Here is a 21,668-nt window from a genome sequence, read left to right as displayed (position 1 = left end):
CTGCTGCTGTCTTTTATATGGTACATTACGTGTTACATGGGTACAGTTTTCCCCCAATGCCCATTACCTATATTAAATGGTGCTTTTCTATCTTTTATATGGTACATTATGTGTTACATGGGTACAGTTTTTCCCCAATGCCTATTACCTATATTAAATGGTGCTTTTCTATCTTTTATATGGTACATTACATGTTACATGTTTACAGTTTTTCCCCAATGCCTATTACCTATATTAAATGGTGCTTTTCTATCTTTTATATGGTACATTACATGTTACATGTTTACAGTTTTTCCCCAATGCCTATTACCTATATTAAATGGTGCTTTTCTATCTTTTATATGGTACATTACGTGTTACATGGGTACAGTTTTTCCCCAATGCCTATTACCTATATTAAATGGTGCTTTTCTACTCTAAACCAATCTGTGAGTGCCAACATCACCAAGAACACGGAGGTAAGGAAGAAGAAAGAGGGAGGACAGGGCAGGCCCAAATCCCTCCACCTTAAAACCTCTGACCCCCATGTACAAAACTAAAGCCCCCCTGTATAGGACTTAAAACCCCCCTGTACAGCACTAAAAATTTCTTCCCTCTACTTTGTAACTACTTCTACTATAATATCTAAACTTTTGCGACTTTTGTTCTTCCTGCAAGGTTGGTAAATCATTCCATGGCTCAAACCCAAAATCACAGCTGTTTCCAGCTGCCTGCCAGGGTCTCAAATGCTTCTGACCTGGGCCTGGAACCTCCAGAAATGTCTGAGCGACATTCTGAGTTCCCACAGAGGAGGAGGAGAAGATGCCAGGTTTCCTCTCCCTCTAGCTTAACACAGCAGGAAGGGCATAGAAGCAACACATTTGACACAAACTTTTTACTAAATGAAAAAGATACTCAATTCAAATTCTCAATCAAATGTTTCACTCCCTGCACTTGCACCAACAGTTTCAAAGACAGGATACCTTGTGCCAGTTGTATTAAAAAAAATTATGTTAAAGACTGTAGCCAGTGCAAAACACTGTGGGCAAGAAGGAACGAGCATATTAAAAGTCTTTCTGTCACTGTTTAAAGTTAAATTTAACTACTTTTAACACTACAGAGATAGCTCTGATTAATCTCATTTCTGTCCTCTGAAACAAAACACGTTATATTTTCTAAAACCTTATTCTATAAAGCATCCTTGGTTTGGGAAAATAGCTAAATGTTTTTTGTAACATCAGTGGAAACAGGGCAAGACTAATTATTCTGTATTAAAACTTTCTTTTGAAATGGGAGAATACCTATCAGCCTCTCTTTTAACAGGAAATTTTGAGGGAATATGAAAGGCATTTAGCTGCTGTGCAGAATGAGTAATTTGAAAAGCATTTACTCTGGAAGAAAATGCAGGTATTCCTTCTTGCTTCTCCCCCACACCACGCACGCACAGAAGAAAATGTTTTGAGAAAATTACTTTAATATTGCTATTCTTCTTGTAATAGAGGCCTTGTTGCCCAGGCAGGATCAGAGCAGGGTGGCACCTCTCTGGGGCTGGGAGCTGAGGGCAGATTGATGTTTAACTTGCAGAATGCTTTGCAAACTGGGAGAGGGGAAATGTGACCCAAAACAGGGAAAGGACATTCCTGGTCATAGGGAAAGGTGCTGGGGTGGGATGGGAACAGCCACAAGCAAGGGATGCTGCAGGAGCTTGGCAATCCAGTCTGGGGGAAAATGAGGCACCAAATTCCCTGAGGTGCAGTGGGAAGAGGGGAAAGGAGATTGAGTGGCAGCAGTGGGGCAGGACAGCCAGAACAGCAGACTTCAGAGGGTCTTGAAAACACTCTGTCGTTTGGGAAACATTGTACATTTTGTTTAATCACAATAAATCCTTTTTGCTAAGATGTGAAAAAAATATTTTCAGGCAGAAAGGGACTGGGGGTGCTGGTGACAGCCGGTTGGATATGAGCCAGCAATGTGCCTCGGTGGCCAAGAAGGCCAATGGCTCCTGGCCTGCATTAGGAATTGTGTGACCAGCAGGAGCAGGGAGGTCATTCTTCCCCTATACCTGGTGCTGGTGAGGCCACACCTTGAGTGCTGTGTCCAGTTCTGGCCCCTCAGTTCAGGAGGGACGTTGAGATGCTTGAGCACGTCCAGAGGAGGCAACGAGGCTGGTGAGGGGCTTGGAACACAAACCCTGTGAGGAAGGTTTGAGGGAGTTGGGGTTGTTTAGCCTGGAGAAGAGGAGGCTCAGAGGTGACCTTATTGCTTTCCACAGCTCCTGAAGGGAGGTTGCAGACAGGTGGGGTGGATCTCTTCCACCGGGCAGCAACTGGCAGAACAAGAGCACACAGCCTCATCTACATCAGGGAAGGTTTAGGTTGGATATTAGGAAAAAATTTTTCACTGAAAGAATAATAAAATACTGGAATTGTCTTCCTAGGGAGATGGTGGAATCATCTCTAGATGTGTTTAAAAAAAGACTGGACATGGCACTTGGTGCTATAGTTTAGTTGTGGTGTTAGGGCATAGGTTGGACTTGATGATCTTAGAGGTCTCTTCCAACCTCATTATTCTGTAATTCTGTCATTCTGTGATTCTGTGATTCTGTTTTGGCATCCTCAGTGAGGAAGGGCAGGAGAGGAACCAAGTGTTTGTCCAGCTGGGAGAAGGGTAAGGTGGCAGCTACAAGGAATTCTGCACAGATTTTTTATTTGAGGGTGTTGTTGCTCACCATTTTCACTGGGATTTTTTAGGTTGGTTGGGGATCTACAACCACACTTGCCTATATTTGTATATTCCCTCATTATATTCACTTCTGGGGTAGTTCTTGCTTTGAATTTAAGGAATTCAAATGTATACAACCTGGGACATGTTGCTGAGAAGATTATCCCATGGACAAGTGGCACGATTGTGTCACCAGAATGGAAACTGAGCTGAGCTGACAGGCACATCACTCTATAAGTCATGAATTTTAATGGATTTTAATGAATCTACAGTCTGTGGCTGGTTTTAAAAGTGCTCAATAAAACTCCCCCAATGCTTTCTTGGCTTATAAATTATTGGCCTTTATTTCACCAAGGAAAGACACTGAAACAGCACCTTTTTGATCAAGACTTCACTTGTTCTGTTACTACTTTCTTCCCATGCAATTAATTCAAGTTCTGTAGGATTATATTAATGTACAGGAGAAACAACCCTTCCTCTATTTCACAGTTTAAGAGGATCCTTTCTGGCTCACCCAGTGCAAAATTAAAGTCATGGGGAAATGGGTGAAAGATTGGGCACTTTGAGCTTGTTATTGTTCAAAAGAAGATCTCTGAAGCAAATATAATGTGAAGTTCCAGTAAGTGATAAATTTGTTCTTTGGCTGATGTCATTCAGCATTTTCTCATTGCTGCATAGTCAGGAGTTTCCCATCACAGAATGGGTCTCCCCTCACATTTTCTGGATGTGGTTATTCCTGAAGAGAGTATTCACAGGGCCCAGCTCAAACCAGAGCCCAGAGATGTCAGGAAATCACACAGCACAATCTGTGAATTCCTAATAGGTTAACCTTGATCACATCTGAGAGCGAAATCTGCCTTGATCCCCTATTCAGAAATAATTAATTAAGACAATACTTGCCTGTACCCAGAGTGCTGAGCCCAGATATGAATGAATGAAGCTGTTTTAAAATCACTGAATTCTCATAAAAATAAGCAGGAGGATCTGGCTCCTCTGAACACCAGAAAAACTGAGCATTTATTCATCTATCAGATGCAGACTTAGAACCCTGATTTGAAGTGATTGTATTTTGTAATACCTTGTGATACAGCTCACTGATAGAGGAATCCAACCACACTAAAGGTGTTAAACATTCCTTGACTTTAGAAAGGTGCAGAAAAATCTTTTTATCCTGTTCTAGTTCTTCTGTCACTCTCATCACAATATCTGACTGGAAGGGAATGAGAATCTGATTTCCTGTATTTGTGGAGATGGAAAACCTTGTAACAATCTGGACATTCCCTGCACAAGTTCATGCCTTCATTTTGTCCTGCCTTTGGGAGCCCTTTTGACTGTGGATGATGATATCCAGTATCAAAATAATCTTTTCTTTTACAACACATACTGTGGATGCTAAAATGCAAAGTTTACACCAGCTAAGTGCTGAGGCAGCTTCTTTTTGACAGACAAAATCATAAGAGCAGAGTTAATTCATAAAACCCAGAGTTTTTTCATGTTTGCTGTGTCAGTCAAGCTGCAGAGATAAGGACAAACCAGCTCATTACTCCTGTGGTGAATCTGGATCCACAATTAGACCTACACAGACAAAAAATATGTCCCCTCTGACAGGCCACTTTTTTTTCAATTGAAACTTCTTCACCTATTGTGATTCACATTGTGAACATGTCCTTTTATGCACCCAGCAGAGAAAATCCTGAGTCATAAATAGGATTTCTGATAGCTAAAATAGTAATCATTAACATGTGGCAATAAAGCCACATAAAAGCATCCTGATAACTGGGCCTAGAGCAAGACATCAGTATCTTACTGAATATTAATCACTAGGAAATGTGTGCTCATCTCTGCCTTAAACCTTTCCTTGTTTAAAACAATTAATCATCCCACTCTGCCCGTGTCAAGCATTGCTTCACTTTCTTATTTGTGTCACTTCTGAAAGAAACCCTTCTGCCTGAGGATGTGTCCTACACCAAAACTGGTGTTCAGAAGTGAATCCCACTTCCATCAGAAAGGGCAGAGCTGTGATATCAGGGATATCACACAAATATATATTCAAGATCCGTCAAATATTTCCACAAAAGGGAATATGTAACTTAAAAAAAAAAAAAAAAAAAAAGAGAAATCTACTAGTCGAGGGAAAATATTTTTGTGAACATTCACAAAGCTCACTTGCATTTACATTTTACTTGTACTGAATCACTAAAAGGATTAGGAGGGCAGTCAATCAGCGAGGAGGAAAAGAAAAGTTTATGCAGAGACTATTTTTAGATTTGCAAGCCCCATCACAAGGAAGCTCCCAGCCCTGGGCACAGCCAGGAAAGCACTGGGGTTTTGCAAACGAGCCACGATCCAGATATATTTTTTCCAGGATGGCTATTCCTGCCCAGCTTTGTGGGGAAAATCAATATCTTGTTTTCAGATGTGTAAATGCAGTCGTCTCTCCAAAGTGCCCCGGTCAGTTTACCACACGTTCAGCAGCTGCTTCTTTCCAGGCTATCCCACGATTCCCAGCCTATGAGGATTGACAAGGCAATGATAAACTAATGTGCCCCCTCAGCTCTGTGCTCAGCCCATTGTTCCAGCAGCTGAGACCCTCTGCTTCTATTTGCTTTCTCCCACATACATTATTCAACAGCCCAGGAAAAGGCCAAGAACCTCTTTCATTCAGGAATTCTGTATTAAAATAATCAATTTTGAACTGAAGCGGGGAAGGGAGGCTTGCTACAGGCCAGGCCTGTTAAATAAGCCACCAGCCCCTGCCATTTGCATTGGAATCATGCTATCATCAGGCAATATATTATTATATTTCTTATCCATAGAAGGAAGAAGAAACCTCAGAATTCTTTTCTCTCTCTCTCTGCAAGAGCACTAATTATAGCAGCACCTTCCTGATGGCCTATTTTGGCACTATTTCCATTTATGAGGGTAAATAAAATAGGCTACATCGGCCACAACTTGATTTAGAAATTCTTAAGGAGGGAAGGGGATTCACAGTTCCACAACAGACAGAGAGGCTGGATGTTAAAATTAGCTTATAATACTTTGTTTTAATGTTCCAACAGAGGGTTGAAGGCCCATTGTTCTGTGAAATGTTTTCCTGGTGTTAGAACATATTTGGCTGTGCCAGAAGATGCCAAACTCTGCTAAGTCATCAACCACAAGACTTTCAAGTGCAGCATTTCTCCTAGCAGAAAGGAAACAGGCAGGGCAAGTCATCATTGCTGCATGTCATGTTTTTGGGTTTTTTTTTACTATGGCACATCTAGGGGAAATAAGACCGACATCTTCAGAAAAAGGCAAATGTGTCACTTCTACAGCCAAAGAGCAGCAACCTCCTGCAAAAAGGTTGAACAGAACAGAGGTTTCCTATGGTGCAGATTTGGTCTGTTTGTCAGTTCTGCTCACTCACCTCTTCCTCCTGCACTGCTGAGCTCTCAGTTTAACTCCTCCTCTCACATTTCTGGAGACGTGCACTTCATTGCCAACAGCACTTTTGATTTCCTCGCAGGTGCCGTCCTGCAGGTCGATAACAGAAAAGAAACACTGATGCCAGCAGATAGGACAGTATGAAAACCCCAGGCCATGGCTGGGGGAGTTAATGGGAAGCCTCTTTCTGCCTACAGATGCTATTGATCACTGATCCCTTCTGTGATCTTGTTTTCCTTCCCATTCTATTCCAGCTATCACGAGAGCTCCTTGTTATGAATGTTCCACCCACTCTTTGACATTTCTGCTAACCAAGGATTGTCACTGCTGTTTAAAAATGATTGATGCTTAGACTTTAATGAGTAAAAAACTTTGGTGAGTAAATTTTGTATCTACTTTACCAGTAGCATCATCAGCCTGGTAAGTACAGCGGTTGTGAGTGACAAATTGAAGTTGGAGATGAACAAGCTTTGTTCAACTTCATTAAAGGGGAAAAGCAGCACTAAAACCCCCAAAGTTTCTGCCTGGTGTCTTGGCTGTGAAATCAAACAAAATGTAAAAGTTTAAATGCTGTTTTCCAAAGTCTGAACTTGCATCTCAGAGGGGGATAGAAAATAAAGGTATTTGCCCCTTTCTGATATCAGACAGAGGATTTTCTACCAGTCTGTTCTGATGCTGGCACCTAAATCTACACATTTAGAGGTTGCTATTCTGACAGGAAAATCCAACTAATGTTTGATGCTGGAAACACACATCCTAAAGTGAAAAAGGCTAAATGTACTGGGATTTGTGCTAATGAGTCACTTCCACAGCTCAAAATGCTCAGTGAGTGAATAAAACATTCCAGAAAGTGCCATGTACAGCATGAGGCATTCAGCCTCAATGAGCTGATGATTTTTTACCAGCTGATGAGCAGGGCCAGGGAACTATTCAGACTTTTGTTTTGAACTCTGGAGTTTGGTTTCATAACCCTGCAAGAGATCTGCATGAGACTCACCTAGAGATGAGCCAGTAAAGCATTTCATTGTGTCCAGATTTTCCATGGGCTGAGCATACCAAGCCCTGCCATTTCCACTGTGCAAAACAAATCAATCCCTGCTGTTGGCACCAGCAGTTTTGAGGGTAGGAAATCATTGATGTGACTGTGGGGAGTAAGAGAGGAGAATTTAAATCTCACACCTTTGCACTATTCACTTGGTAGAGCTGAGAGCAGCTGGGAAGGACAGAGAAGAACTAATTTAGGACAAGATAAAGAATATTTCAGCCCCTTCTCCTGCCAGGCCATGGTTTCAATAAGAAGGGAATTTTGGAAGCAGCAGCAGCAAGACCTGCAGCAAACTGACCCAAATTGTGCCAGTCAGGATTTTCAATCCTGGGAATTTCACACTTTTGTTACAAAGCTCTGCTTCTGGACATAGCCACCCATTACCTTGAAATCTCTAAAATTAATTCAGATTATCTAAAATATAGAAACAACACAAAACATTTCTAATTTAAACAGCAAAGCTGGTCCCAAGATGCACAGGCAGTTTTTAATAAAAGCAAGCATGCAATTCTTCCATACTGAGATTGCAGGCTAGAAAACCTCCATATTAAAACCAACCAGGGTAATAATATAATTGGGGGTAGAAAAAACGTTAGGAAGAGAGACTTTCTTGTACAAGTCAGTGTTTAAAAGAGTGAGATATCTCATGATGTGCCAAAATCTTGTGGCCACTGTAAACCAAACTCTATCTTTCATTCTCTTCTAATGAACTGATTCAAAATGCACATTGATACAAAAAAGAATGGAGTTCAAGAATCTCTACAGGCAAACTACAGAGTTCTTTTCTGTGCTTATGTTTACCTTTTATAAGTGTCTCACCAAGCTAAATGCTTTAGCAACTGTGGGCAGCTTCAGTTCCCCATTATTAGATCTTTGAAGTAATTCTTCTCCAGCATTCAGCACGTGAATTTATTCTGCAATTTGCACTCAATGCCTGCAGTAAGCCCAACTTGTACAAAGACAAAATGCTGTCAACATTTATCTGCTGCTTTACACATGCCTGGAACAGAGCAAAGGGAAAGTGGCAAGCATTTCTATTCCTGGACTCAAAACAAGCTGCATTCACTTGGTGCAGGATAAAAGACAGAGTACAGAGATGAAAAGTAAAGAGGAAGGGAAAGAGTAAGGAACAAATAAGAGACCAAAAAAAGAAAACAAACTTAGGAAAAAATATTCAAAAGAGAAAGAAGGATAAAATCAAATACATGATCAAAGAGAGAAAGAAACTGAATTTGTAAAAATAAACTCAGACTTGTGACAGGCTCCCAGGAATGCTCAGAGGAGCCCAGGGGCAGCAAGACCTGATCTCTGCCAGCCTGGGTGGCAACAAGCACCACCAGTGGCACACCAGTGGCAGCAGGCAGGAATTCACCACATCCAGCAGCAGCCTCAGCTTCATCCTGAGCATCCAAGCAGGGCTAAGGAAAGATTAAATGCAAATTGGCAGGAGCAAACTTACTCAGAGAAAGGAATGTCATACTCAGACCTCTGAAAATTCCCAAATTGCAGAGAAAATGTCCTGATATCTCTACAGAATAATGAAAAACATTATTCTGGTACAGTTAGGAGGGAGAACCTCACAGAATGAGTAATTCAAAGACAAGCCATATGGGTCCTGTGCAATTATGGCTGCTTCAAAGCACAATTTTTCTTGGAAATTGATGCCTATCCTAAAAATATTAATGGGGATGTACAGGTTCCTTTTGTTTTTCTGAAAAAATTGTCAAAACATGCTATTTCTATAAGGTAAAAACAAATATGTATTTTTAGAAAATCTCATAATTCCAAATTTCAAGACTGTAACTTTTGGTTATGTGCAGTGACAAAGGCTTTGGACTCTCAGAATTGTTGTACTAGCAGGAAATCCATTTTTATTGCTATCCTATCCCCTCTTTCTTTCCTTCCTTCCTTCAACAGCTTTTGAAGAAAGAGAGGAAAAGAAGTAAGAGGGTGCCATGAGTGCTATGCACTGTGTGTGCAGATGAGCTGAATGGTTAATTACACCTCCCAGGCCAGGCCTGGCTCCAGATCCCACTGGAGCCACCCAGCAGCAGCAGCAGTGGATGGTGCCCAGCACTTTGTTGGGCAGATCCTTGGCAGGACTGCCATGAGCTGTGCTGGGTACCCCAGGGCTGCCCCAGGGAAGGGCTGAGCATCCTCAGTGCTGCTTCCTTCCCTGGGCAATGGAGAGCACTTGGCAGGATGCAGCCTCAGAGCTCCCTGGCACATTGTCCCCTTTTGTGGGGTGAGTTACTGGGGAAGAGGTTTTACAATGACTGCTGTGAGCCAGAGAGAACTTTGATAAGAGGATCCATGTTTACCCTTGAAAGAATTTTCTACCAAAGTCATGAAGAAGAAGGAAGAGGAAAGTAAAGAAGAATAACTTGCCTCCACTCTAAAACTTCTGCCTTGTTTCATATCTATTACTATATGCTAAAACCCCAAACTCTAAGTTTTCTACTTTGTGAAATTACACACTTCTAATTACACACTCGTAATCTTGGTGTTATCAATCAATCATGGAAGCCTTTTCCACGGCCTCAGGTCAAATGCAGTGCTCGCCGGGGAGTCAGAGCCTGTCTGTATAGAAAAGTTTAAAATTCTCAGCATCCAGAGCTCCAACAGTTGACATAGAAACTAAAAAAGAAGGAAGAATAAATAAGAGAAACCTGCAACTGCCTATTCCAATAAACACTTTGTCTCTTGTGACCAATGAGTAAAGTGTAAACTGATGAGTTTTGTAAGAATGTATAAAAAGCATCCATGCTATCATAAAAACAGGTTGAAGCCTTCTGAAAATGGAGTGTGTTGCTTTGTATTTTCTCTGTCTCAGCTATGACAAGTTATTTCAAAGCAGATGAGGTGGGCAGCAGTGCTGGGTGAGGGGCTGCACCCCCAGGACAGGGGCAGAGGGAAATCAGGGCAGAGCTGCTGCCCCTGAGATCCCCCATGGGCACAGCTTGAGCCCCCAGCAGCATCGGGGGGAGGAGGGGATGGAGCCTGGACGTGTTTTCTGTGCTAATCTGAGAGCTGGCCCAAATCCCAGCACTTGGGTCACTTGTACACAGGGTTCTCATTGTGAGCTGGGGGAAAATGGCAGCCTCGCAGTTGGGCTTTGAAACTATGCATTTTTTAAAACTTGTGTATGCATAAGCCTCTTATTTAATGAATGACTCCCTTTGTATTTACATGTTCCACCATCGACAGGACAAATAGGGTTTAGTGGTTTGAGAATGAAAACCTCTCCTCCTCAAGGGAGGGGGGGAAAATAGCTGCAGCTATTTTATGGAAGTGGTAAAAAATCAATTAGCCTCTTAGATGTAGATCATACCTGATCTCCAAGGTGTTCTGTGGACATAAACATATTCTTTCTTAAGTCACATATTCTTTTTAAAGTTACATGTTCCACAGCTTCAATCAGAAAAAAAAAATCTGATCTAAATCTAACTGAAATGCATTGGTTTCAATGCAGCTGAATTCAGATCAAAAAGTGGTCAGAAAAGTTATTTTAGGCTGCTCCAGATCATTATCCTAAATTAGAAGAGTCTTACCAGACCTGAAGGCTTCTTAATCTTACACCTTTTTTTCAGTCTTCCCTTTAAATTCAGCTGATAAATGGAATATGTAAAATAATAAATAAATATAAAATATACTGCAGAAATAATTTCAAAGTATTTAGCAGCTAAGATAGGAATGCACAGAAAGCAGCATTTTAAGTTGTCTTGATTTCCAAAAGGAAATAGTTATAAATTAGTTCTAGGGCACTCTGATTCATTTATAAGAGTGGTTGAAGAAACTCTTCAATATTAATTAGTAGCCTGTGAATTCAGCCTATGCAATTATGATGAGACAGTTCTTTGGGTATGAAAGAGCTAACTTATCATATTTTTGAATTCGCCATCTCTAAGCTTGAATATTTTTGTATTTCCATATTTCTCAAGTAGCACTTAATTTAATCTTATCCCCACTTCTTTCAATAAACCATTGTTGCCTCTCTTAAGCAGCACAGCTTCCTCCTCTAACTCATCTCCCCGTGAAATTGGTTTAATGAAGCAGAAAGGTATGAAGCATTAACAACACTGGAATTCATGTGGTAGCACTTCATTTTTCAGAGGCACTCACATTTCCTAGCTAATTTATAAAATCAGCACACAAATGATTTTTATCACAGCCATTACATCAGTATAAATTACTGCCTTTTCTATAACACGGCAGTTAGTCAAACTGTTGAAATTATATCTATTAGTCATACAGAGGAGGAGGGAGAAAGAAAAACTTGTAGGAAAGATTTAGTGTAAAATAAGGACTGATAGCAGCCTTATTGAAACACTAATATTAATTTGCCAAATGAGCCCCAGGTGCAGCTATTTTGCAAATGAAAATTAAAAATACACAAAATGAAGCATATGGGTCAATTTGTAAAAGGAGCCAAAAAGGAAACTGGGCAAACAAGCCAGGCTGTGTCAGGAGCACTCAGAAATGCAATTAGGGAGAAGTTCCTCACATCCAAGAAGGCAACACATGCCTCACCTTCATTGCCCCACGTTCCTCCCAACCTTTCCCACTCACCCCTTCGCTCTGCCACTGGTGTTGTGCTTTTGTACATGGCAGCTCCTCCAAAATCATCCTTCCCTTCTTCCACTGACACCTGCTCCTGTCCTGGCTGTTCCTTTCCAGACTAGTGTCAATCAGCCCCTACCACCCAATTTTTGCCGCACAGCAAAAATAGAATAATTCCTGCTGAGAAAAATCTTTGTGTCCTATCCTTCCCCAGGGAGTATAACCTGCTTTTCCAGGACCTCCATCCCAGTTTCCAAAATCCAGCCTGTAAGAAAATAACTGTATAATCTGCAGAGGTTTCACACACTTGAAAAGACTCCAATTTGCCCTGCTCTGTAAACAACACCTGATCTGCTGCTGGGATTTCAAGGGGGTCCTGGGTTTTCCTTCCTGTTTGCTGCTCCCCAGGCACGACTCCTTCCAGAGCTGCTCTGTAAATCCACTGTCACCTGCCCTGTCAGACCTCTGCCTGTGTGAAGCTGACACCTGAGAGGGGCACAGTAAGATCTCACCAGGAAAATACTCTTTCACATTCAGGAAGATGGTCTTCAGGATTGCACCAAGATGTTGCATTTTTGTACAAGGGGTGATTTGGAGAGACATCTGTAATTTGGTTTTACTTTGTTTTGTCCCAGGAAAAACTTGTGCAAAAATCCATTTTCACTGAGCCAAGGATTTTCAATTCCTGAGGTTCATAGGGTGCTTCAGGGAGAAATTTGGTCCAGGCAGCCTCAGTGGGATTGATAACGAATCATGAAAGATCTGGAGAGACATTTTGAGGTATTGGCCAATTGTCTACCAGCAAACCAACCAAGCAGGTTGAGAATGGCTTTTCTGGATTTGAATAAGTCAAACGAATGGTATCCAAGCCTATTCTTGCTCTCCCTTTTCCAATTATTTCCCCTTGATGTGCTTGCTGCCTTGGATCAGATGGGAAGCCTCAGAGGCAGGGGCCACGCCTTCTGATTTGTGCTCTCACACACCATGGGACACAGGGCTGCACCGACACTGCCTGATGCTACTGGCATCAAAGTGCACCAGTTTAACATAAACTGTACCAGTTTAACAAAAAAATCCCCAAAATCTGAACTGATGAGATTGTAAGTGCAGCAGCACAAAACCTGCAAGGGACACAGAGGTCCAGCTGCCTGTCCTTGGTGTGTTTTCCTGCGTGTTTTGAGGTCCTTCTGCTTATGGTTTTTATTAATTAGCTTTTCCCTCCAGTAGCACCAGGGTGTTTTTGCCTGGCTCTCTGTCTCCAGCCCCCGAATACTGGTGTAGCAGCGTCTACTGATGGCACCTTGTGGCTAACCCAGAGAAGTGCTTGGGAATAGGAACCAGCATGAAGTGAGCCAGGAAAATATCAAGAAAAGGAGAGCAAATCCCTCCTGCCACAGTGAGGGCTGCAAAAAATGGTGCAACTCTGCAGCCACGTCCTTGCCAAGGAGGGCACAGCCTCTGCCTGCTGCCCCCAGCCCCTCAGAGAGGCCTGGGATGCCAACAGGAGTCCTGGCCCTCAGCCTGCTCCCAGCAGGAGCAGAGAAGGGCACAAAATCCATCTGAAAGGCAAATCCCTGGGTGAGGGGCAGCAAGAGGCCAGGCTTGACCTGCTGCCAAGAGCCCCCGAGAACAGGGACGGCTTTGCTGGGTGCCCTCCTTGTCCGCAGAGGAGAAGGGCAGCTGAGCCCAGGCTCAGGCTGTGATCTGGGCCCAGGCTCAGGCTGTGCTCTCAGCCCAGGCTCAGTCTGTGCTCTCAGCCCAGACTCAGTCTGTGCCCTGAGCTCAGGCTCAGGCTGTGCTCTCAGCCCAGACTCAGGCTGTGCTCAGTCTGTGCCCTCAGCCCAGGGTCAGTCTGTGCTCTCAGCCCGGGCTCAGTCTCTGCTCTGCACTGTCAGGAGAGGCTCTGAGCTCCAGGGCAGCGTGTGGGGCTCTGCCCTCAGTGGGATGTTACAAACATTAAATACCACAAACTACCTGTGCTGGATTTACAATAACGTGCCAATATCTGTCACCTACGTTGAACAATGTGTCCCCAGCCTAAACCAACAGAAAAATGCCAACACCACAGTGAAACATGGAGGGCATGAAGAAGGAGAAAAAGGACAAGACACACCCAATTTCCTCCATCTTGTCCCCTTTGGACCCCTTATCTAGAATCCTAAAATTTTACTTTTGCACCCGTGCCACACTTAATTATTACTTATATCAAACACTCAGAGCTTGTAATTCATCCTGTAAGATTGAAAACTCTTTTCCATGGACAGAGATCACAGACAGTGTCTCTGGGGGCTCTGTCCAGGGGGGTTCCTGACCCCTGCCAGGGCCCCAGACCTGCCAGGGCAGCCAGAGGGAAGCCCTGGACTCCCACAGGGACAGCCCAAAACACTGCTGCCCCTGCCCCTGGAGAGGTGCTGGAGTCACTCCACACCCTCCCCTACGAGCCCAGGTGGGGGTGGCAGGTCCTACATGGCCCCAGACTTGCCAGGCACCTGCTGGCTTGCAGTTGTGGCCGGGCCTTGGCATGGTGACACTGCAGGGAGGTGGCCAGGTCACCTCCTTGCCCAGGACAGCCACCAGGGAGGCACGGCCAGAGCTCAGCATGGAGCTCTGTGGGCACTGATGGAATGGTGTCCCACACCCAGAGTTCCCTGACAGGATTGCCACAATGCTGGGATTAAGAGGCAGCAAAGAGCAGGGACCCAAGCTGCAGAGAAAGGACATTTGGCACCAAGCAGCATCACGGGGGATGGGTCCAAAAACAGACACAGAGGGACCTCAGCCAGCCAAAGGTCTCCTCAGAAATTCTGGGATCGCATGAAGAAGGCAGAACTTTGTCCCAGACATAAAGCAGTTTTAAAAGAGGGCTGCCTTTCATTTAATTTAAGTTTTCTCAACTTTGGTTCAGTCCAGTCATTTCTCTCCAAGTACCTATCCTGCATGCATTTCTATGTCTCACTCTGGTTTGTATTACCTTAAATATGTCATTATCAGAATTCCCAAAAGTTTTAAAGTTCTTTTAAGAGCTGGCTCCAAGTTTCTGCTCCCAACAATGTTCAGTATAAGTAAGAAGCACACTTGAGAGGAGGAGTCCAAGATCACCCAAGAGATGAGATCTGCATTCCAGAGACAGGAACACTGAATTATGAGATGCAAGTTCAAGTTCTCACTCTAGAGGAAAACCTCTATGATGGAAAACCAGGGAGGCTCATTTCAAATGTGGAGGACTGGAAACAAATCATGCTACATACAGATGGATATATGAAATCACAAAAGACTCAGAGAAAAAATAAGACATTTATCCTTAGAAATCCTCAGCAGACTAACATCTGCAGACAGAATCAAGTGTCTTGTCAAACAAGCAGCTCTGCCACCATACCTAAACACCCAGGGCAGAATAAATCACCCTCACTGTCCTTCCAGGGGTAGGTGCATCCTTATTAAAAGGCAAATGAGTCTCTCAGGAATCAGAGTTTCCAAGCAGCAATATAAAATCAACAGAGAACCTCTCTGTGCCAGATCTCACCTGCAGCCCTATCAGGATGTTGTGCCCATTTTTCATGGCCTATGCTCAGTAATTCTCACAGCTCTGTGCACACAGGTTTTGCATACAACCACACAGAGCTTTCCTGTGAGGAACATTTTGTGCTTTCCAGTCCAGCAGAGACAGAAGAATCCTCTTTTACTGATTAAAAACAAATAATAGCTCAAGGAAAAAAAAAAAAAAAAACAACAACAAAAAAAAGCTGTGATACAAAAACCAAAATGACAGACTAAAAGAGGAGGTTCAGCAGTAGCAGAAAATTTAGGGGGTTTTAGGAAACTTTTTTTCTCCCTACAAAAGCACCTTCTGCCCTAAAATCACTCTTGCAACTTTTGTGTCACTTTTTGTCCTAACTCTACTTAATCCTAGAAGAAAATTAATACCAACAGATAAAGAATAAAAGCCTCATATTAAGGACAACCCCTACCTGGAAAAGAAAGAAGAGTGAGACATTCAGTGAAGCCCACAAAAGCCTTCACTATTCCACATTACCTGGAAGATGATCAGATACCACTGTGATAAGCAGCCTTACAAAAACTTGGGAAAGGTTGATGGCTGAAATTGGAATAATTTCTTTTTTTTTTTTTTTTTTTTTTTTCCAAAGGAGATGTTTTACTGCTTTTTTGAAACAGTAAAGCTCAAGGCTTGTCTTTACCTTTCTGTGTAAATAACTTCCTTTCCCTGGGGTGTTCATCATCGGTTTGACCTTAAAATGCATGGCAGTGTTCTTAGCAATATTCAATCAATGGCAGGATTAAAGGTGAAATCAGTTACACAGAGGCAGCCTACTGCTGTTTCACCAGTGTGGTGGCTCTAATCTCCCTCTGAGAGACTAAAGATCATAACTGATTTACTTCTCCTCCCTGGGGAACAATTTTCTGTAGCCTGGAGCAATCAGGAAACAGACTGAATTGGCTTTAATACCCATCTGCCCTTGGGGGGGGACTGGGAAAAGCTACCAGGTTGTTTCTTCTTCATACTTGTAATTAAATAAACTATGACAAATTGGACAAGCAGAATTTCTAGCAGTACCAGTTGTCTCCAAACTTCCTACTCCGTGTGTAATTGATATATAGCAGCTATTCCCAAGCAATGCTGCAGACTACTTAAACATTAAAATCAGTGATCTTCACTCCATCCCATGATTTAACCTATTGGCAACATACCTCTAATTTTCACACCTATCAAGACTGTGGGACATGTTTAAGCACAAGGAAAGGGGGCTTACTTTGATTTTTTGCTTTGGTGGGGGTTTTTTTGTTTTGTTTTGTTTTGTTTTGTTTTGTTTTTTTACCTTAACTGTGATCTTTCTGTTAGTTCCAGAATGCCAGGCACATAAATGAGACGGTGTTGCTATAAGACAGAAATGAATCTTACAAGTGGTACTAGAGAGGGAAAATCTGGGAGCATGAAAGCATTTTCATACGATTGATAGCAAGGTACACATCGCTAACACCTCAAGCAAAAAACTTTTCTTAGTACTCCTTTTCAAAACAGTGCCAGAGGCAAACAAGATGAAAAACTATTTCCCTAAAATACTTCCTGTAATTCAAAATATTTTCTAGCGTTGTCATTTTAAAATACAATAATAATAATAATAATAATAATAATAATAATAATAATAATAATAATAATAATCACAACATTTTCTAAAAAGACCCAAGGTTTTTACTTGTATAGAAAGCACAGAAGAGATACCAGGGTTGGTGTAAGTACAGTCATTTCAAATATGCTGATATCTGCCTTTCTCATCTGTATTGCCCAGCATGAGACAGGTTTAAATACCCCACAGGGAAGGGAACTCCTGATTTTTCAGTTTACAAGGTTATACCAGAGACACGGTTTTTTTCACATAATCTCAGACAATTTAAAGCCACAGGCAATTCTGCTTTTTTCATAATTATTTAACTAATTTTAAGCTTGTTTATTTTTTACTACAGGAAAGCTTAAGAATGTAAGAAATGTATTGGTTTCTCTGTCCAGAGCTACCATCCTGGCACAGGATCCCGGACTGGTTTGGGTTGGAAGGGCCCTTAAATCTCATCCCATGGCTGCCATGGGCAGGGACAGCTCCCAGCACCCCAGTTTGCTCCAAACCTGTCCAGCCTGGCCTGGGACACTGCGGGGATGAGGTGTCCTCAAGCCTGAGCACTCAGAGGTGAAGGAAATGCTGCTGCACCTGCAGAGAGTTTCCAGAGCAGAGCATGGCACTGCTCAGCCCTGTTTCACAATGCAAATACAGGAGGGGTTTTAGGAAAACTCACATTGATGATTCTGCCCAGCCTGAGGTACCTCAGCCTCCCAACTCCTGCCCACGACACCTTGGGAGAACAAACCCCCAGCAGCTGAGCCATGCTTGCCAAAAGCAGCACTCCTGGAGAGTGTGATCTGGAAATGTTTCAGTCTTTCCTAGGGCTGCTGATGAGAAGGTGAATTATCTTTATCAATGTCAGAGGGCCCTGAAGAAGTCCCACCACCCCTTTTGGCCCTGCTGCATCCAGGTGCTGTCCCAGGGAATACAGGGATGGCTGTGCTGATCAACTCTGTGCAGCAGGTTTACAGCAATGAAGCAGTCACCTGTCACAGGTCTGACTCTGTGAGGATACACACACTGCTGCTCCTGAATAGATTTTTTTTAATTAAATTAATTTTTAAATCAGTCAAAAATAATTAATTAATTTAAAAATCAATACAAATGCAATTACAGACTCTCAACAGCAATTTACACGACTACCTGAAATTTTGTGCCACAACCCAGGGCAGATGCTGCAAAAGAATCTTTTGTACTTCTCTGCTGCCTGAGAAGCTGTGCAGACATCTGAGGGGCACCACTCCTGAGCCTGTAATTAATTCCCAGTGCTATTCCCAGCAAGGAAATAAAGGAGCTTAAATAAAACAAAAAGCAAACAGGAATTGAATAAGAAGCTAAACACATAAAGCCAAGCATCTGAAGGATTTTTGCTTTGCCAAATTGATAGCAGGGAGAATTGGTGAATGAATTTCCATGTTCAGCTCTCTACTTAGTTTTAATACTGTTCTTCAAAAGCAAATTGTGATTTAGAACATGGGTATTGCTTCTTATTATTTGGTTAAAAGAACATAAATATTTAGCTACAAGCACCTAAGACAAGTGAGTCATTTTCCTAAGAGCTAACCATTTACCTGTGTGGGATTAAAGTGATGTAAACAGCAAGAGTGACTGCTAAAATCTCCTTCCTGCTGACATTGCTGATAAAGTAAATTATTATGCTGCAGACAAAACCTATCTTGTCCATTTTGTACTGAGATTTGAAGAATTCAAACATATCCCACAAGTTTAAAAAAAAATGAGTGCTAATGTATAAAAAAAGTGGAATTTTTAAAAACCTTCCCATTCCCCCTATTTCTCCTCTGCACCTGCTTTTTATTGCAATAGCCACAGGCTGTAATAAGCAGCAGTGTGACTTCAAGCACTGACACAAAGGCAGCTCTGTCTGAGCCAGTTACTCATCCACATGACATGATAGCTCCCATTTCCTCCTCAGTGCTGCTTTCCCAGAGCACTGACAGAAACCACATTGCAGAACTGTCAAGATCCTCAAACCTGATTGCTAAATGTCAATTACCTTGATTAGGTTTCCTAAAAAAAAAAAAATAAACCACAACAACAAAAACTGAGGGTGTCCTTGAGAGCTGTGCTCCTTCTTTGAGTACCATGAATTCTCCCGTGTTTATTTTTCATTCACACTCCTCTGTCCTGTGCTGGAAACCAGACATGAAGTTAACTTCCTACAGTGGCAACTTTTTAGTCTGTGTAAAAAAAAAAATATATAAAAAAAAAAAAAAAAAAGAGTGAGGGAGTGAGAGATGGGACAAAGATTTACCTGCTCTGCTCCAATTTGGTAAATTGGAACTCAAACGTATCTTGTCTGCCCACACATCCATAGATCTGCTCTAAAAACAAAGCTGATTCTTTTCATTAGGAAATCAGACACTTCAAATTAACTTTCCTGTTCTTTTAAACAGTGGTTTGAAAGTCATATTTCTCTTCAAAGAATATCCATTGGAGTAGATGTAAAGATGTCTAAAGGTGTTCCAAAATTTCCCAAGGAAGAAACAGCAACACCGTCAGAGGGAGAAATTTAAAATCAGTCTAAAACTCAGCCAAAAGAAGCAGCAGACAATGGTGAGGCTGCTGGGTCTCTGAAGCTCCCAGGAACAGGGGATGTTCAGCATATAGGAAAAAAAAAGTTTTTATCATAGAATCAGAAATTCAGCTGCCAGCCCAAGGTCGCTGTGCCACTGGATAAACAATTGTGGCATGTATTTCAAACAACAAATTCAGCTGTAGCACTTGTTACAGTTACACAGCACTGAGAGTACAAATTACCTTGTCTTTCTCATCAATTTGCCTCTCCTGACCCTCTATTTCTTCCTCTTGTTTTAATTAATCACCTTTACTTTGCGTGCCCCTTGTCCATCTGTGCAACAATGCTATGAATGAGCCAGAACTTTTTACTCTTGCAAAAATAAAAGGAACATTCATAATCTTTATTTACCTCTCTTATGTGAATCATCATTGAACACAACAAATCATTTTCTACAAAACAGTTTCTGGCTCTTCAACTGAGAATTATCTAATTATTTTTTCCTTCAATTACATTTAAAATATTAATTTTAAGAGGCCTTGCAGCCACTTTATCACCCATACAGCTCCAGCTGTGTGTCAGAAGGTGGCAGGCCAACAGCTGGAGATTTCTGTACCCACAGCCAACCAGCACAGAAAATCACCTGAGTGGATGTGGTTTGCTGGAAAAAATACATGCAAATACTTTGGCACCAGGTCAAAGCTCCTCCCATCCTCACAGATCCCTCAGGAATGACACCTGAGTATTGCAATATACCAAAGATAGCTCAGACTGGGAAAATCTGCAGTTGATGTGATCAGGGATCTTGCTGAGGAGCTGCTTTGGTGCCCCACCTTTTGGAGCAGGAGTGTCAGAAATCTGGATCTGAATCCTGACCCTGGCATCCAGCAATGCCCTGACATCGAAGGCTGTGTGCATCAATCATTATCTGATATAATCATTATATCATTATCCCTGAACTACCAGAGTTATTCAGTGTAACAAAGATTTTTGTAGGGCTTGAACAAGGGAAAAATCATACAGAAGAGGAGAATCAACAAAATTTATAGTTTAAAACCCCTTTTCAGTCTGAAAATAAAACCTGTCAAAATAATGCCACAGTAACATTTAAACAGATTTAATGGAATTTAATATCAGGATTTATAGCTTTTGCATGGAGAGAACAAGCACAGATACTTATGGAATTGAATATTAGGATTTATAGCTTTTGCATGGAGAGAACAAGCCTCTAAACTGCACCTCTGTACTGTGGAAAAAAAAAAAAAGTTTAATTTTGTCATCCTTAAAATGTTGTAAACATCATTCAGTCCCTGCAATGGTGTGTCTTTGTTTAAATGCTACAGTTACAAAAACTCAGATATTTCCCCAGTTCCCCCCACCTTTGGCAGATAAAACAGGGAGATAAGAAAGTTGTGATGTTCTTTTGACCTTCTGCCAAAGGTAAGGACCACCTGTGGATCTGAATTTCCCTTGCAAATCTGCTGGAGCTGCAGTGCAGGAACTGCACGGCTGGTGCCTGCTTTATCTCTGATTAGCCATCATTTGGGACAGCTGTTCAAGTGATGGAGCAAAGCCTGCCCTGAGCTGGCATTTCCTACCTCCCCAGCACTCTTCTGGCTGGAATAATATCTGACTGCAGCTGAAACACAGTTTTATTTCTCCTCTCTCATCCCATCTTAGAAGAAGAATGAGAAAAAAGCTGTGCAGAGATTTATTTTGATCCTGCTGGAGGAGGATATTGAACACTCTGATGAGCAGTGCTAGGATTGGGGTGGTCTCCAAGAGAAGTTTGTGGCTCGGGACACACCAGCGATGCTCAGAGAGGATGTTTCTCTCCAAAGGGCACAGTGCTGCCCAGGAATGTCATTTTAGTGGCAGGATTTCCCTGAAGAGCTGCCAAACCCAGCCCTAATCTGTGCTGTCTGCATGAAATACCCCCTGGCATGCCCAGTTTTCCCTGGTGGACACAGCAATCCCTGAGCAGTGCTCCCGAGATCCCATCCCTGGGCTCAGGTTACTGCAGGGATTGCAGCAATTCCTCATCATCCTCTCTCTCCTTGTCTTTATTCCCTTCTTTCACCAGAATATGGCAGCTGGAAATGGACCTGATATTTTATTTACTGCCCAAGTGAATGTTCTTTTATTTACTGCCCAAGTGAATGTTATTTAATTTAGTGCCCAAGCCTCACTGTGTGTTACATGGGTCTGCCTCTTCTGCTGCCCCCACTAAGGTCAGATTTCCCTTTCTGCCATAAATTCCTTCACTTCCCTG

General features: G+C 42.3%; 1 long non-coding RNA gene across 2 annotated transcripts in view; it reads right to left on the bottom strand.

Annotated features, from left to right (window-relative positions):
• The window catches only part of LOC121470008 (uncharacterized), a 31,331-nt gene that overhangs the window by 3,503 nt on the left and 6,160 nt on the right, over window positions 1-21,668 (bottom strand). For both annotated transcript variants that reach the window (XR_012056054.1, XR_012056052.1), the window contains exons 3-4: window positions 16,564-16,622; window positions 6,107-6,213 (exon numbers count right to left, since the gene is read on the bottom strand). This is a non-coding gene — a long non-coding RNA (uncharacterized lncRNA). The remainder of the gene's footprint in view (window positions 1-6,106; window positions 6,214-16,563; window positions 16,623-21,668) is intronic.

The sequence above is a fragment of the Taeniopygia guttata genome, chromosome 4A (assembly GCF_048771995.1).
Source record: "Taeniopygia guttata chromosome 4A, bTaeGut7.mat, whole genome shotgun sequence".
In the NCBI taxonomy this organism is placed as follows: Eukaryota; Metazoa; Chordata; class Aves; order Passeriformes; family Estrildidae; genus Taeniopygia; species Taeniopygia guttata.
The sequence above is the reverse complement of the archived record's forward strand: the minus strand, read 5'-3'. Positions and strand labels throughout refer to the sequence as shown.